The sequence below is a fragment of the Phytophthora infestans genome, genomic scaffold (assembly GCF_000142945.1).
Source record: "Phytophthora infestans T30-4 supercont1.126 genomic scaffold, whole genome shotgun sequence".
NCBI classification, from domain to species: domain Eukaryota; phylum Oomycota; class Peronosporomycetes; order Peronosporales; family Peronosporaceae; genus Phytophthora; species Phytophthora infestans.
In genome coordinates this window covers 137,588-152,546 of record NW_003303633.1, presented here as the reverse complement: position 1 = coordinate 152,546, position 14,959 = coordinate 137,588, and positions in this window count along the sequence as shown.

Genomic DNA, 14,959 nt, shown 5'->3' with positions numbered 1-14,959 from the left:
ATGCGCGCCATTCGGCGAAAGCTGGAATGAGCGGTTGACAAGCCACCGATTCAGATCCAAAAACTGATCCCCGTCCCCTACTTTTCCCGCGCACCCCGTTTCTGGGTTTTCATATAATACCTCTAGGACCTTATTTTTTCAAAATGACTTGATTAAAGTATTGGAAAAATAATTCTGAGCCAAATTCTGTTGTAATGCCTTTTACGTCGTAAGATACGACGTTGGGAGTCGAGGGGTTAACCCCATCTAAAAACAAAATCTCAGTGATAATCACTGAGATGGAAATTCCTCCACACAAAAGCAGTCTTTGTGCGAGAAGCACAAGTCAGATCCTGCATGCTCTCACTCCGAACTTGCGCGTTGGGCAACGGAGCGCTTTAAGACCCCTCAACTTGGGGGCCCCAAGCAGTAAAGCGCACTACCGTCCAGAGTATTCTTGCGGAAGTTGCCGCCTTGCCGGACGCCTATCGCGACCGGAAGCGCTCTTGCGCGCCCGCGATTCGCGCGTCTGACGCCAAAATTATGCAGAAGATTGGCGTATATTTGGTACTGAATTAACAAATAAAATATCAGTGCACTGGATTTGTGTTTGTTTTTTGCTTTATGTTGTGCACTTATGCCCTGGCACTGTTGATATTGTCCGCCCTGCCGAATTGGAGGTGCACGACTGTACTAAACATATTCCAAATTTGCCGTTTTGGTCCTACATGTATTCAGTGACTCACTCGAATACAAATCTCCTGTTATCCCAGATCGTACTTAAAGTGGTCGCATATCGTACTTAAGTGGATAACCTCTCAAGGCAAGTCAAATACAGATTTGCGCTATTGCGTGCGCGTTCATTTAAAGAACCACGCTCGGAAATTTCGAGTAGAACGCACAATAATTTAATTATTTAAAGCAGCACAGCGCCTATTGAGCGACAAGGAGGATCAGGCACAGACCGTGGCTCTACGGCTCGATTTTATAAAAAAGATTCCTCGTCAAGGCGCTGAGACGCCATGGCTACCCTGAGCGGTTCATTGAGACGGTTCGTGTAATCCATTAAGGGTCAGCAGCGAAATTTTGTGGCGTAGCGGGATCAGCAAAATCTGCGAGATTGCTGGATCCAACTTACCAACAGCGCCCAGACACCGGCTAACGGAGGGGGCCCCCGATGATCCGTGATCTGCTGAACATTCCTCACCTTGTGTACCCGTCGGTAGGGCGGGATCTTGCTCTCTCGGTAACTTCCGAAGAGTACAAGTGGCGAAGCTTGAGTGTCTTGGCGAGACGTGGGGATGAGGTGAAGCAGCAGTGGTAAAACCTTCACTCTGCGTCCGTGGTTGGTTCTGGATCCCAAGCGAATATTCGAGCGTGGTGGATCCAGGGCCTAGATCGTGGATCTGGCCGTAGGGCTGCCTTGCGGGTGTGTTCCCTTGCCTTTGTGTTGCTTTTCGTTGTACTTGCCGCCTCCTGTGACGGGATCTTGAGAGTTGAGAGCTTCTAGGGTATAACCGACCAAGTAGTAAATTCGGTTAACCCGTCGGATCTGCACGTGTATGGGAAAGCTTACTAGGTTGTAGGAACTGGCCAATGTATTATCCAGTTATCACTACCAACACTAGATTCGCAATTCCCAACCTTCTCCGAGCTCGTACGGCCAATGTAGTTCCGGTTCTTGAGGGCAGGAAGGCACTTGCGTGTTATCGTGCAAATAGAAGTCTGTATTGATACTTAAGCCTATACCTGCCTGGATTTCTACCTTCTATGTCTTTCCCTCGTTAAATCACTTACCAGGCTCGGCTGCAGGTCCCTTCTTCCCTTGACCCATCACCCCAGCTGTATTATCTTCAGATCCACCGGATCCATGGCGTAATCATTATGGTCGTCACATTGTGGGTACACTTGTCCGGATCCAGGCCACCTTGATCCACCCCACGACAAGCATACGCTCATCATGGATCTGAGCTCTCCTATCTTCCCGCATCGTCTTGCGACCGTCTGTGATCTCCATCGTCCCACGAAAGTTCGAGATCCACTGTATCCAACTTCCCCATATCCTGGATCCAAGTCACTCTGTGTGTGATCCTCACCCCCTTGGATCTGGACTCGGAAGTGTGGTATCTGGGGCATATCGTGGTGGATCTTGCCTTCTCGTTAGTGATTCACCTTCAGATGACACCTACCATCCTTCCTTCCTAGGACCCCCACTTGATCCACCTGTACATAGTATATCCCATATCTCTTAAGTGAACTCAAGTGAGGGTGGATCCGAGTCTCCCCGTGGTGGATCCTACCTTCCTATACGTTATCTATACCAGATCCATAGTCGGCCCATACCTGACGTCACTTTCTCTTGGCCAATCCACTCCGAGAACCATGCCGGGCGATCCAAATCCCTCCTAACCACTTGGTTCTGTCACTAATTCGGGATAGTGACCCTTTGTTAGATCCGTTCTCTTATTTCTGAGAAAGCACTTCACCACAATCGCCTCCTGTACGTGGTCTGCGCTGCACAACAGCGTTCACAGCGTACACTCCCAACGTCACTGCTTTTCCAACAGCTTCCTCCTCCACGTGACTCATGTCTCCCACCAAACGCACGAGCAAATCGCCGAGCAAGGCCCAATCCACCACTCCGCCGGTCAGTCCCTTTATGTCGCCTACGGATTTGCGGGCTCTGGCCCAAGCTCTTTCCGATCAAGTACGGACCTTGACAGCGGAGCTCCAGACGGCTGAAGATGCTCGATACCGAGCCCAACGCGCAGAGGCGGCGGCTCAGCAGGCATACAAATCGCTATCCACGTCCTCCTACGCCACCCGACTCCAGACTTTTCAGGCTCAAGTCCACGATCAGGCCATGGAGATACAAGGATGGGAGCACCGCGCAGCCTCTCGCTCACAGGACCTGCGACTCCTGCTGGCCGATCAAGCGGTGGAGATCCGCGACTTGACTGGACGACTGGATCGCGCCTCCTGTCAACGAGATAGCTTGCGAGATGATAACGACCATCTCCTTCAGAATATGGCGCTCGCCAGATCCGAGATACATCAGGTCCAATCGCGGATCCACCGTCTCGAGCGAGATCTCGAAGCTGCTCAAGCTGCTAGTGTGGCTGCTGACGAGAGCTTGGATCGGCTCCGCGACGAGTTGCGCCTGACTCAGGAAGAGATGGTTACCAATGACTATGTGGGATCCGCCCATGGCGGATCCGCATTAGGGTCAGCGCGCGGAGGGTCCCCCGCACCGAATCCACCTCCCTCTTCGCCAAACGTGGCTCTGGCTCGTCTTTCCGAGGAGCTGAAGGACGCCAAAGAGTCGATTGAGTAGCTATCGACTGGGCGAGACTACGCGCTTGAGGAATTCGTACGCATGACACAAGCCCACGACGAGATCCAGGACAAGCTAACGGATACCGAGCTTCAGCGTGACAAGGCATCCACCGAGTGGGCAGATGCCAAGCAAACGCAAACGGAGCTGGAATCCAAGATCCGCCGCATGAGTACGTGGATCCTCTCTTGTTTTCGTCTTATAATCCCATATTTACTCGTTATGTTGATCCAGGTGACAAATTGAAAGACATCGAGACAATTTCAACACCGCTACGGGATCAGCTTGTCACTGCTCGTACTCAGCACCAGCAGCTGATCCTGGAGCGCGATCGCAGTTTGTCCGAGCGTGGCTTGGCACGTCTACGACTAGTTCTGGTGGCCGCGGCCATCTCGGATCCACTTTCTCCTTCGACTGGCTCCTCGGATCCACTCTCCCCCCTTGCTGGATCGCCCCCGCCCGCTAGCGTCTCAGCTGCTCAGCAGTCTCCAACTGGGATGGGTCTGTCGGCTGCGAAACGGCCGCGCAGTGTATCCCCTGCTCCTGGTACTGGATCTCACCGGCCTCACGAGAAGACCCGAGCTTCTTCCCCAGCTAGAGCCCCTGCCAAGGCCAAGCCCAAAGTTGACTCTGCCTCTAAACCAGTCTCCAAAACCGGATCCACATCCACATCCAAGTCCGGACCTGCGTCCAAGGCAGGATCTGTAGCGGTGGCGTCGACGACTGGTTCTGTGACCAAGACTGGATTCGTCGCTGTGTCAAACACTGGTTTTAGCTCCAAGGCTGGATCCACTATCGCGACGTCGTCCCAGGCAGTTGCCGGCTCGACCGGATCCACGGCAATTGCTCCTTCCACGACGGGGCTAGCCACATCCACGGCCTAGTCTAGTTCGTTTCAGTCGGGATCCACGGCCGGCCCCTCCATGACGGTGCCTACCGTCCCTCGAACCGCTTCTACCGGTTCTCCAATTGTCGGAACTGGGTCTGGTAAGGGGAAAGCTAAACGTGCTATCTTCACCGGCTGTGGACTCGGCAGCTCGGAAGACGACGATGACGAGGGATCTGATTGGCCCGACGGCTCGGGACCTCCTATTCGATTATCCTCGAAGCGTACTCTCCCCACAGGCCACTATTCCTTCAGCCCTGACGATGATGACGATGATGACGACGACGACGAAGATCCTGAGGATTCTGAGGAGGCCCGAATCGCCGACGATGCCTTGGAGGAAGACACGCGGCGGCTCTGTCCCAATCCAGACCCGAAGCTCGGCGGAGATCCCTCTCGACGCCGCCCAAGCAAGTCGCTGGCGCGCCTGGACCTGGGGCCGGCACTGCGGGATCTGCGATCCAGGTCGACAGTGATGATCGATCGGGCACCGATGATGGAGTGAGATCACCTCACGGTGGCCGATCCACTGGATCTGCCTTGATCCCCACACCTTCTAACTCTTCTTTACCCGGCATGCTTTCCGTGGCTCCGTTTGGTCCGGATGCAACCTTCATCCCTGGTCGGCTTGTGCCTGTGGCTTTCGCCACAAGAGATATCGAGCCTTGGTCCGCCAACAAATTGAACCGGGTCACCATCGCCACCATGAAGATCACTGTCCTGTTCCCTGAGCTGCCGTTCGCACTGAATGGATATTCCCTCGTGAAGAGGATGTCCTGCCGACGTCCGGATATGTGGATTCGCTCGTCACCAGATCTCACGTGGAAGAGTTACATAATGCCGCACCACGGGATATGTTGACGACCACGCTGGTGGATTCTATTAGCTTCCGAGGTGACGTCGATGGACGTCTTGGGTTGTTCGTTGGCGCCTTCCGAAATTTCGTTTCCAAGTACCGAATTGCCATATGGGAAGGCTCCCATCGGTTCCCTATTTCTCGCGCCCAACTGCGGGGTTCGACATGGCTGTTGAACTTCAACAAGCAGCGCGGCAACAGGCGCAGTCACACCGGTCGGGCTTGGAAGAAAGTTCTCGTGATCCTTGTGTTGGCAATCCAAGACGGTTGGTGTGACGTGAATATCTGGCTGGATCCGTTCTTCTTGCACCTTCCCCGGCGTGGGGATAAGGTGACGTGTGTTCCGGGATCCGTATATCGTCAGGCCAACTTGGAAAATCCCAGCCTCCACCGCCCGGAACCTACGAACTTAGTGGAGGCTCTGCAAGAGATCGACGAAGCCGAGCCTGGGCGCATCCAATTTCGGAGGGACCCCAGCCAGCATCTAGGACACCGGATCCAGCGTCTGGCGGGCAAGTCCTGCAATGTTCAGCCCCAGACCGCCTGATCCATACCGCTCTTTCACGCTGCGCCCCCAGTTCCAGTCTTCGTGGATCCGCTTCGTAGTTGTAATTAGCTGCTGGAAGCTGGGCCGAGTCAGCCTTTTGCATAAGCTCTTCTAACCCACTCTTCGTTACTTTGAAAATATGTCTTCTCTTAACATTTTCTTGTTGATTGAGGAGCTATGTCAGAGCCTTCCGACGTACACCTGGATCTGGGCTAGATCCACCCTTTCATTGTGGGCCTGCCCTTGCCTGTCGCACAATCCACGCATTCACCGACATATCGATGCACACTCTTGACTAGTCCCCTCCAGTGGAAACAGTCTCGGATCCGTTGGTAGGTCCGACCGATTCCCTGATGTCCTCCTTCTAAGCTAGCGTGATAGTGATGTAGGACATCCTGTTGCCAGGTTTCCGGCATCACCAATCTCATCAATCCGTCTCGATCCCCGCTGACTCGGTTCGCGGGAGGGCAATAGAAGAGCAAATCGTTCAGATCCACTGCATAATCCGTAGCGATAATACTGTAGGATTAGGCGTCTTCCCGACTCAGGTCTCGTACATCCCCAGATACTTCTTTAGCCCCAGGATCCACATTTCTTCGTTCTGTGCTTTAAGAATCCGCTCAATACGGACCCCCTTCACAAATGCTTCATCGAGAATCTGGGGGCTGGATCGAATCCTTCCTCTGGATCTAGTGACAGCCATAATCTGGACCGCCCGCTTCACGGATCCAACCACCACCACTTCGTCTAGTCGGTTTAATGTGACGAGATCCTGACGCTCGACCTCTCTCTCCACCTCAACACCACATTGAATTCGTGAAGCGGCACTTGCCAAGCTGTCCACACTGGCATTCCGATCTCGCTTGACATGTGCCCGCTCGTGATTCATCCAACCACGTAAGTGGGCCATCACCTTCTGCAGTAACAGCGTTAGGGCCGGGGCCTTGCGGTCAATGTCACCTCGCACCTGTCTGATCACCAAATTCGAATCTCCACATATCACCAGCCTTTTCGGATCCTCTTGCTTTAGTAGATCCAACCCCAGCAGGAGTCTGTTGTATTCCGCTTCATTGACGGTGAGACCTTCCGCGTAAGTGGATCTGGCCCTAATCACTTCCCATCCGGGCAGTTTCCACAGAATTGCGCTGTAAGCTCCTCCTCCGCGTCGCACGCGAGCAGATCCATCGAAACTTAGGACGTACCGATCTACATCCACTTGTACCGTCGGGATCGGAATCCGGATCCGGCGTATCGGCTCTTTTTTAGGAGTGATCCTAGTCAGTGCTTCGTCCATCTTGGCTCTGGGCATGATGCTCGCGGCCAAAACGCCCAGGATCTCGTATTCTCCTTTTGAAAATTTTACGATCTCCAGTGTCCATGGTGAAAGTAAAGCTGCCCATTGTCCCAACCGTCCTTGTAGACCGGCCGACTTAAACAACCAGGCGAGCGTGGAGTGTCAAGTCAAAATCCGGATGGACCTTTCCACCAGCAGGCTACAATTGAGATCCAACACCCGCAGGAGTGCGAGTATCTCTTTCATCACCGCACCGTAATTCAAGTCGTTAGGCTTTAGCGTTCGGCTGACGAAGGTGACCGGATGACAGATCCCCTCATGTTCTTGTACTAAAGCTGCCGAGACCGCCCAATCGCCAGCATAGACGATCACCGTAGGTTGGCGCTCCGGATCAATATGGCGGAGGACGGGCGTCGTAGCGATCATGTTCCTTAGCTCCACAAACACGTGCTGAGCTCGGATCCACCGAGGCTCCACCTTTTCCGAGCTCTCCTCCGTCAACTCTGTCCAGATTGGATCCTCTCCCCGTTGGTCCCGGGATGAATCCAGTTCCTGTTTCAGGTCGTCTTCCGGCGTCGTACTATGTGAATCCCCTCGTGGATCTGGTATTTCTAGGGCCAGAGCTTGTTGGATCTTGATCCGAACAGCCGAAGTGGCCATCGCAGCAAAATCCACCTCCTCAATTTATAGAGTACTGCAGCAAAAACGTGCGTAACCCTCGATGAACGACTGTAGTAGTTCAACCTACCCAAGAAGGATTGCATCGCCCGTAGCGACTGTGGGAAGGACAAGTCTGCCAACGAAGAAAAGTCCTTAGGATTCGCCTCCAATCCCTCCTTAGAGACTCGATGACCTAAGCAATCCACCTTGCGCATCCCCCAATAACTCTTCACCACGCTGATAGAGAGATCCCACTTAGTACACGCCTCCAGTAGGGATGTCACTCTCCCGCACAGCTGATCCCACGATTCCGCCGGGATTAGAATGTCGTCGACATAGGATCTGCGCCCTAACTCGGATGGGGTTCCCAGATCACCTGGCTCTCCTGCTTCGAATGGATCAACTTCCGCATGACCTTCCCGGATCTATCCCCTTCGAGCTCCGGTATTCGGGTAAATCCGTAGAGGGCATTATTGATCAGGCGTTGATAGATCTGGGGTGCATTCTTCAATCCAAACGGCATCCGGCTCCATTCAAACAGTCTAAATGGTGTGGTGAATACGGATATTGCGCGTGCTCGATCCGTCATAGTCACCACCCAAAACCCACTTGTCATATCTAGAGAACAGTACCAGAGTACCTTATCCAAATCTTCCAATAGCTCATTGATTAGAGGCATCGGATACACCATCAGTCTGGTCAGGCCGTTAACCATCCGGCAATCAATACACAGACGTATATCCACTCCGCTCTTCTTAACGATGATTACCACTGGAGATGCCCACAGGGAGGTTGAGAAACTTATGATTTTGGCTTGCAGCAGACCTTTGATCAGATCCGATAGTTTTTGTTGGAACTGAGGCGCCACCTTCCGCACCCTTTGAGCGATCGGCTTCGCATCACTAACATCCATGTCACATTTGACTCCGCGTGTAGCGGGTGATGATACGTTTCCCTTGCCAATTAGCAGATGTCGGCTTTTCCAGATCTTCTGACGTAGCCGATCCACTTCCGCGGGTTCGTTCGCCCCCGGATCCACTTGGATATCATCACTCGTGACCTCCTCTGTGGTCAGTGGTATCTCCGGGATCACCGCCATACCTTCTCCAAGATCCTCGGCGTGTAGATCCCCGCCTTCATGGTAGCAGACTTGTTCATCTTCAGTCTTTGTCGGATCCACCACTGGATCCAAGCACCGCGACTCCCCCTCTCTCGTCATTCCTTCTGTCTTCATTGGATCGGGTATCCTGGTACCGGGGAAAATACCTTTTGGATCGACTTGATCTTCTGGTGAGTTTTCACACGACGGATCCTGTTTAGCCAGTGTTGACACTCTCGACAAGGATCCAGGCACTCTGTCCAATGGAAAGCTCGGATCCAACTGCGGGTCAGCAGGATCCAGCGACCCGACTTCAATTTCCTGCGATCCCCCATCCACCGAATCTTCGTTATCTAGGGATCGGCTCTGGGTATCACCAGCGGCCTTGGATCCAACCTCTACCACTTGGATCCCAATCCGACGATCCCTCTGTGGGATCTTTCGCGGAGTTGGGTTGAAGGCCGATCCATTAAAGGGCCAGTTGGCTCCGCTGGGAGTTCCGCCTCTCCGAGAGATTCGGCTCGGTAGTCGGTTCATACGCCAGATTCTGTCATTCTCTATAGCGACGGGATCCCACTGAAACATATCCAGGTCGCCTAGGGATACCATCCTTCGCCAACCATCGCCCAATCTCATCATAGTGGTTCAGTAATTTTTCTCTTGTCGCTGACATTCGTGCCTTGGAGATATTGCGAGCGACCTGGTCCTTGGATTTCTGTAGGCACCCACGTTTCACCCCGGGTGACCCACAGTTTCTCATGTTCCACCCACTTCAACCGATCTGGCAGTTAGAGGTCTCTCCGGGCTCGATCCAGGTCGTCTTATCCGCCCTTATGATCCTCATCTTCGCCCCGTACAAAGGTCGCCGTCCGCTGAGCTGGATCCGCATCTCGTCCGGGAAACACAGTGTCCCATCCGCCAGATCCAACCTTACTCCGGCTGGTACCATGAAATCCATCCCGAGGATGGCGTCTTGACCAGCGAGGTCTCCAACCCAAATATCGAACCAATATACCAGACAACCTGCCAGCGTGATCTTGATCCGCGTTCTCCCATTCGTACGGTACACGCCTTCACCAATCCCAACACAATCTTGGCTCCAACTCCCATCCACTTGGCACCCAACCTTACGAGCAAAGGCGGTATCTAGTATAGACACCTCGGCACCACTATCTAGGAGTAGGATTGCTTTTTCATTGTTGATCTTGCCCCCTACCTTGTCTCGTCTGATTCTATAACCTGGGGCATGGTACTTCCAGTATCCACGGGACTCCACTGGCAGCAGATCCATGGATACAACAACATCAGATCTACGGGATCCAGTAACCTGACAAACCTTGGTGGATCTGCAGTGACCTCACCCATGGTAGGCTCAAGCCATCGACCATGTTGGCGTTTCTCCCAATAACCGCGCGTTTCTCCCCTCTGTAGATCCAATGTTGAAGGGACTTCGGAACTGGCAAATTCGTCCACTTGGCGCAAGCTAGAGACCTTGGCAGCTGACACTTCATGAAGATCACGTGTATTATCGACTGGATCTAGGGGCCTGCTACATGGATTTAGCGATGTCTTGTTCACAAATGCATAAATGCACTACCTTGAACGCTCGGTTTGTACCGGATTCAAACCCGGAGAGCGTCCTAGTTAAACATTTTTTTTGCCACTTCTCGCTACATCCCTCTGCGCTTGTCTGAATCAAGCCATTGGCGGATCTGGTCGTAGAACTCCTCCATCGGGCACTTGCCGGCGTCGTGGATCTCGCCACAACCGCGACACACGTAAAAACAATGAAAACGGGATGACCCTTCTTGCCACACTTCTCACAAACCAGATGTTTCCAGCACCCAGCTTCTGTGTGCTTCTGGGATCCACACTGCGAGCACCCGATTTGCCCTGTCCCGTCCATCAGCTCTCGGGATGTGTACATACCACGGTCCCCGGATACGGTATCACCAGTGCGAGAGTTGTCTTCAGTCTTCGCCGTACGATCGTTGAGACAGACTCGACGGTAATCCTCTGGATCGGAGTCCAAACCATCGGATCCCGATTCAGTTCCTGAGTCAGGCGCCGTGACTTGGTGGACACGTCGCGCTGGGGCCGTGGGTGTCGGAGCTTTTTGGCGATACTTGCCAGATCCGACCGCCTTCTTCTTCTGGCGGTGTTTCGCGCGATCCACAGCCCGCAGCACTTCTTCAAGCTCATCTGCGTCTGGAAGACGTAACAGGGTCAGCCTGCCGGCCAGATCCACATCTCCGAATGTCTCGATGAAATTATCCACGTGTTCCCGTAGTACCTTGGATCCCTCATCCTTGATCTTCAACTTGGCCCGTAGACCGGCCACATCTAGCCGATGCAGATATTCAAGCGGGGATTTATCCGATCTGCGGCGAGCGTGGTAGTATTGTCGTGCCACCGACACCCCCAATCCACAGTACTGGGTTTGGAAACTGCGCAGCAAATCCGGCCACTTGTTCCTGGTGGATCTGTTCAGCTGCCGATACCAGTTTCTGGCTGACCCCGCTAGCAGATCCGCAAAGAACAGACATGTTTCAGCATCCGACGCTTGATCTCTCATGAGGGCCGACTTCACTTTGCGGATCCATGTTTGCGCTCGGTCTTCGTCTTGATTCTTGCCCGTGAGCTCTTTCAGATCCGATATGGCTGAGATCCGTACCCTCTGGATCATAGACGATCCATCCGTCCCGGCTGCAGCTGTTGCTACCGCCGCTGGCGAGGGGGATGGGCCATCCAGATCATCTGGGTCGAACTCATCATGGGAGTTGTCTCCCTCCACTGACTCCATCTCCACGTCTCGTGCCCCATGTTCATGGAACACTTGCGCATGCGGCTTGGGCGCTCTCATGCCTTGTTCGGCCAGGAAACGACTCATCGTAGCTTTGAAGTGCCGTTGCAGGGTGCCCGAGGAGGTGTCGGAAGAGCCTGTAGCCGTTTGGTCCACTGGCGAGACAGGATCCGTGAGGCGATTACCTTGCACCCGATGTGACGATAATCCCACTGGCTTCTTGCTGGATCTGGCTCGATCCTGGTTGGATTGAATCAGATCACGGGTAGGGCGTCCTGGATCCCGAGTCTTCACACTCGAGGGCGCTTCCTGTTCCCGGTTCCTCGCCGCGCTTTCAGCATGGATGCCCCGTAAAAACCCAAAGACATGCGTCGTGGCTCGGACGACGTATCTGACCCATCCTCCGCCGCGAATTCGTAGCTAGAGGATGCAGCGTGACTGATCCTCGGCGACGACACTGGATGAATAGTGTGCAACCTTTCTCGGTGATGGACTTGACTCTGACGAAGAGGTCCCGCGTCGCTGATACTATGAGATCCAAGGCCAGCTCGAAGATATCCTTTGCATCGAACACACCAGCTACGATGCCTGAATCCGTAAGCATACGTAATAGATCCTTGACTGCTACCAACTTGTTCGCCGTTTTCGTTGGTGCTCCCACCGGTTCCCTTGGATCTTCGATCTGTCGCGGATTCAGGATCCGCATGACAGGATCTTGATGCAGAAAACCGCGTAGAGCTTGGTGGCGATAGACAAACTCGAGATCCTTGTCGGACCAGCTTGGTCTTCTTCCGACTCTGGAGCTTGCATCTGCTTCCGCGTAGTCTTACTCGTGTTCGTCTTCTTTCTCGTTTTTTCGACTAGCAGGCTTGGGTTTAGGTATGGTGTTGGCTAAACGGTGAATCTGCAAATGCATACCGTTTCGCCTTCACTTTCCCTTGTTTTGTTAGCGGATCTTGACTTGCGTCAAGATCCGCAGGGGTCCCCGAGAGGGCCTGAAGAGGATAGAGAGGTTTGTCTTCTAGATCCGGATCCGGATCCACCTCTCTTCCGTCGACGGAGTTCCTCCCAGGACTCCATCGATCCGCGGATCTTGCTTCATTCAGCAGCGTCTTCGTCGATCTGACCTCCGATGACGCCTCTTCCCCTGGCTCAATCTTCAATTGAACATCTTCTTGGGACTCACGGTGAAATCCCGAGTCACCAAACGATCCGGGCATGCGCACCATTGTGGCGTAGCGGGATCAGCAAAATCTGCGAGATTGCTGGATCCAACTTACCAACAGCGCCCAGAAACCGACTAACATAGGGGGTTCCCCAATGATCCGTGATCTGCTGAACTTTCCTCACCTTGTGTACTCGTCGGTAGGGCGGGATCTTGCTCTCTCGGTAACTTCCGAAGAGTACAAGTGGCGAAGCTTGAGTGTCTTGGCGAGACGTGGGGATGAGGTGAAGCAGCAGTGGTAAAACCTTGACTCTGCGTCCGTGGTTGGTTCTGGATCCCAAGCGAATATTCGAGCGTGGTGGATCCAGGGCCTAGATCGTGGATCTGGCCGTAGGGCTGCCTTGCGGGTGTGTTCCCTTGCCTTTGTGTTGCTTTTCGTTGTACTTGCCGCCTCCTGTGACGGGATCTTGAGAGTTGAGATCTTCTTAGGTATACCCGGCCAAGTAGTAAATCCGGTTAACCCTTCGGATCTGCACGTGTAAAGGAAAGTTCACTAGGTTGTAGGATCTGGCCAATGTGTTATCCAGCTATCACTGCCAACACTATATTCGCAATTCCCAACCTTCTCCGAGCTCGTACGGCCAATGTAGTTCCGATTCTTGAGGGCAGGAAGGCACTTGCGTGATACTGTGCAAATTGAAGTCTGTATTGATACATAAGCCTATACCTGCCTGGATTTCTACCTTCTATGTCTTTTACCTGCTAAATCCCCTACCAGGCTCGGCTGCATGCCCTTTTTCTCCTTGACCCACCATCCCAGCTGTATTATCATCAGATCCACCGGATCCATGGCGTAGTCATTATGGTCGTCACATTGTGGGTACACTTGTCCGGATCCAGGCCACCTTGATCCACCCCACGACAAGCATACGCTCATCATGGATCTGAGCTCTCCTATCTTCCCACATCGTCTTGCGACCGTCTGTGATCTCCATCGTCCCACGAAAGTTCGAGATCCACTGTATCCAACTTCCCCATATCCTGGATCCAAGTCACTCTGTGTGTGATCCTCACCCCCTTGGATCTGGACTCGGAAGTGTGGGATCTGGGGCATATCGTGGTGGATTTTGCCTTCTCGTTAGTGATTCACCTTCAGATGACACCTACCATCCTTCCTTCCTAGGACCCTCACTTGATCCACCTGTACATAGTATATCCCATATCCCTTAAGTGAACTCAAGTGAGGGTGGATCCGAGTCTCCTCGTGGTGGATTCTACCTTCCTATTTCCCGCTTCCTTACCTTGTAGCGTGTCGGTCTGTCTGTCTGTCCGTCCGTCTGTCAATCCGTCCGTCGCACTCCCTGTCTTCCTGCTTTGACCTGCCTTTCCGCATGGCTACACTCCGGCCTTTCTAATACAGTTTCCTACCATCCTACCGACCGCGCCTATCTTTCTGACTTGACTTAACTATGCCAAAATTACAATTGTGGCCAAAAAGCGGACACAATTAACTCGCGCCCTGATTGGTTAATACCTGCCGACCTGCGACACTGACTGGATCTGTCGCACGATCAGGTCGCCTCTCGCCCTCGCGATTTGACGTATGGTAAACATTTTTGCCGAGCACGAAACGCATCGATTGGTTGCAAACAGCCAGGCGAGCTGCGTAGGTACTTGATTATTGACGCAAAACCTGTCGTATGTACTGCAAATCGGGCACAGTAACCACTTTATTTTCTAAGAGCTCTGCACACTTCTCAAATAGAGATATCTATTATTATTAATGTAGACTTCACAGACCAGTATTTTGTAAGAGCTCTGGGATGTTATTTTCCACACACTTTTCAAAGTAAAGACGATATTAATGGTATTTATATTATTAATATAAGCTTCACAGGCCGCTTTTGTAAGAGCTCGGCGATGTTTTTTCCACAGACTTTCTAAAGTAGAGACGATAGTATTTTTTAATATTAAAGTAGGCTTCACGACCAGCGCTTTTTGTAGGGACTTTGCGAAAATATATCTTTTTTTACTTCACCTGGCACTCACCACTGCCACCGTGCAATGAAGGCGCGCGGCTGCACGGTCATTGCTCTATCCGCTCCCGTGCACCGCACTCGACGAATGCATGCGCGCATGGTACATAATTTTTTATTCACTTTTATTGCATGTAAAGTATCTATTTGTTTGTAAATCTGATAATAATATTATTAAAGCAAAGCCAAATTTTAATATTATACGGTGGACAGCCGCAAGCTGACCGTCCCTATCTGCATACGCGTCACACGTACACTCGCTCACTTGCACAAAGTCAAGACCACGCTATCTGTATCGTC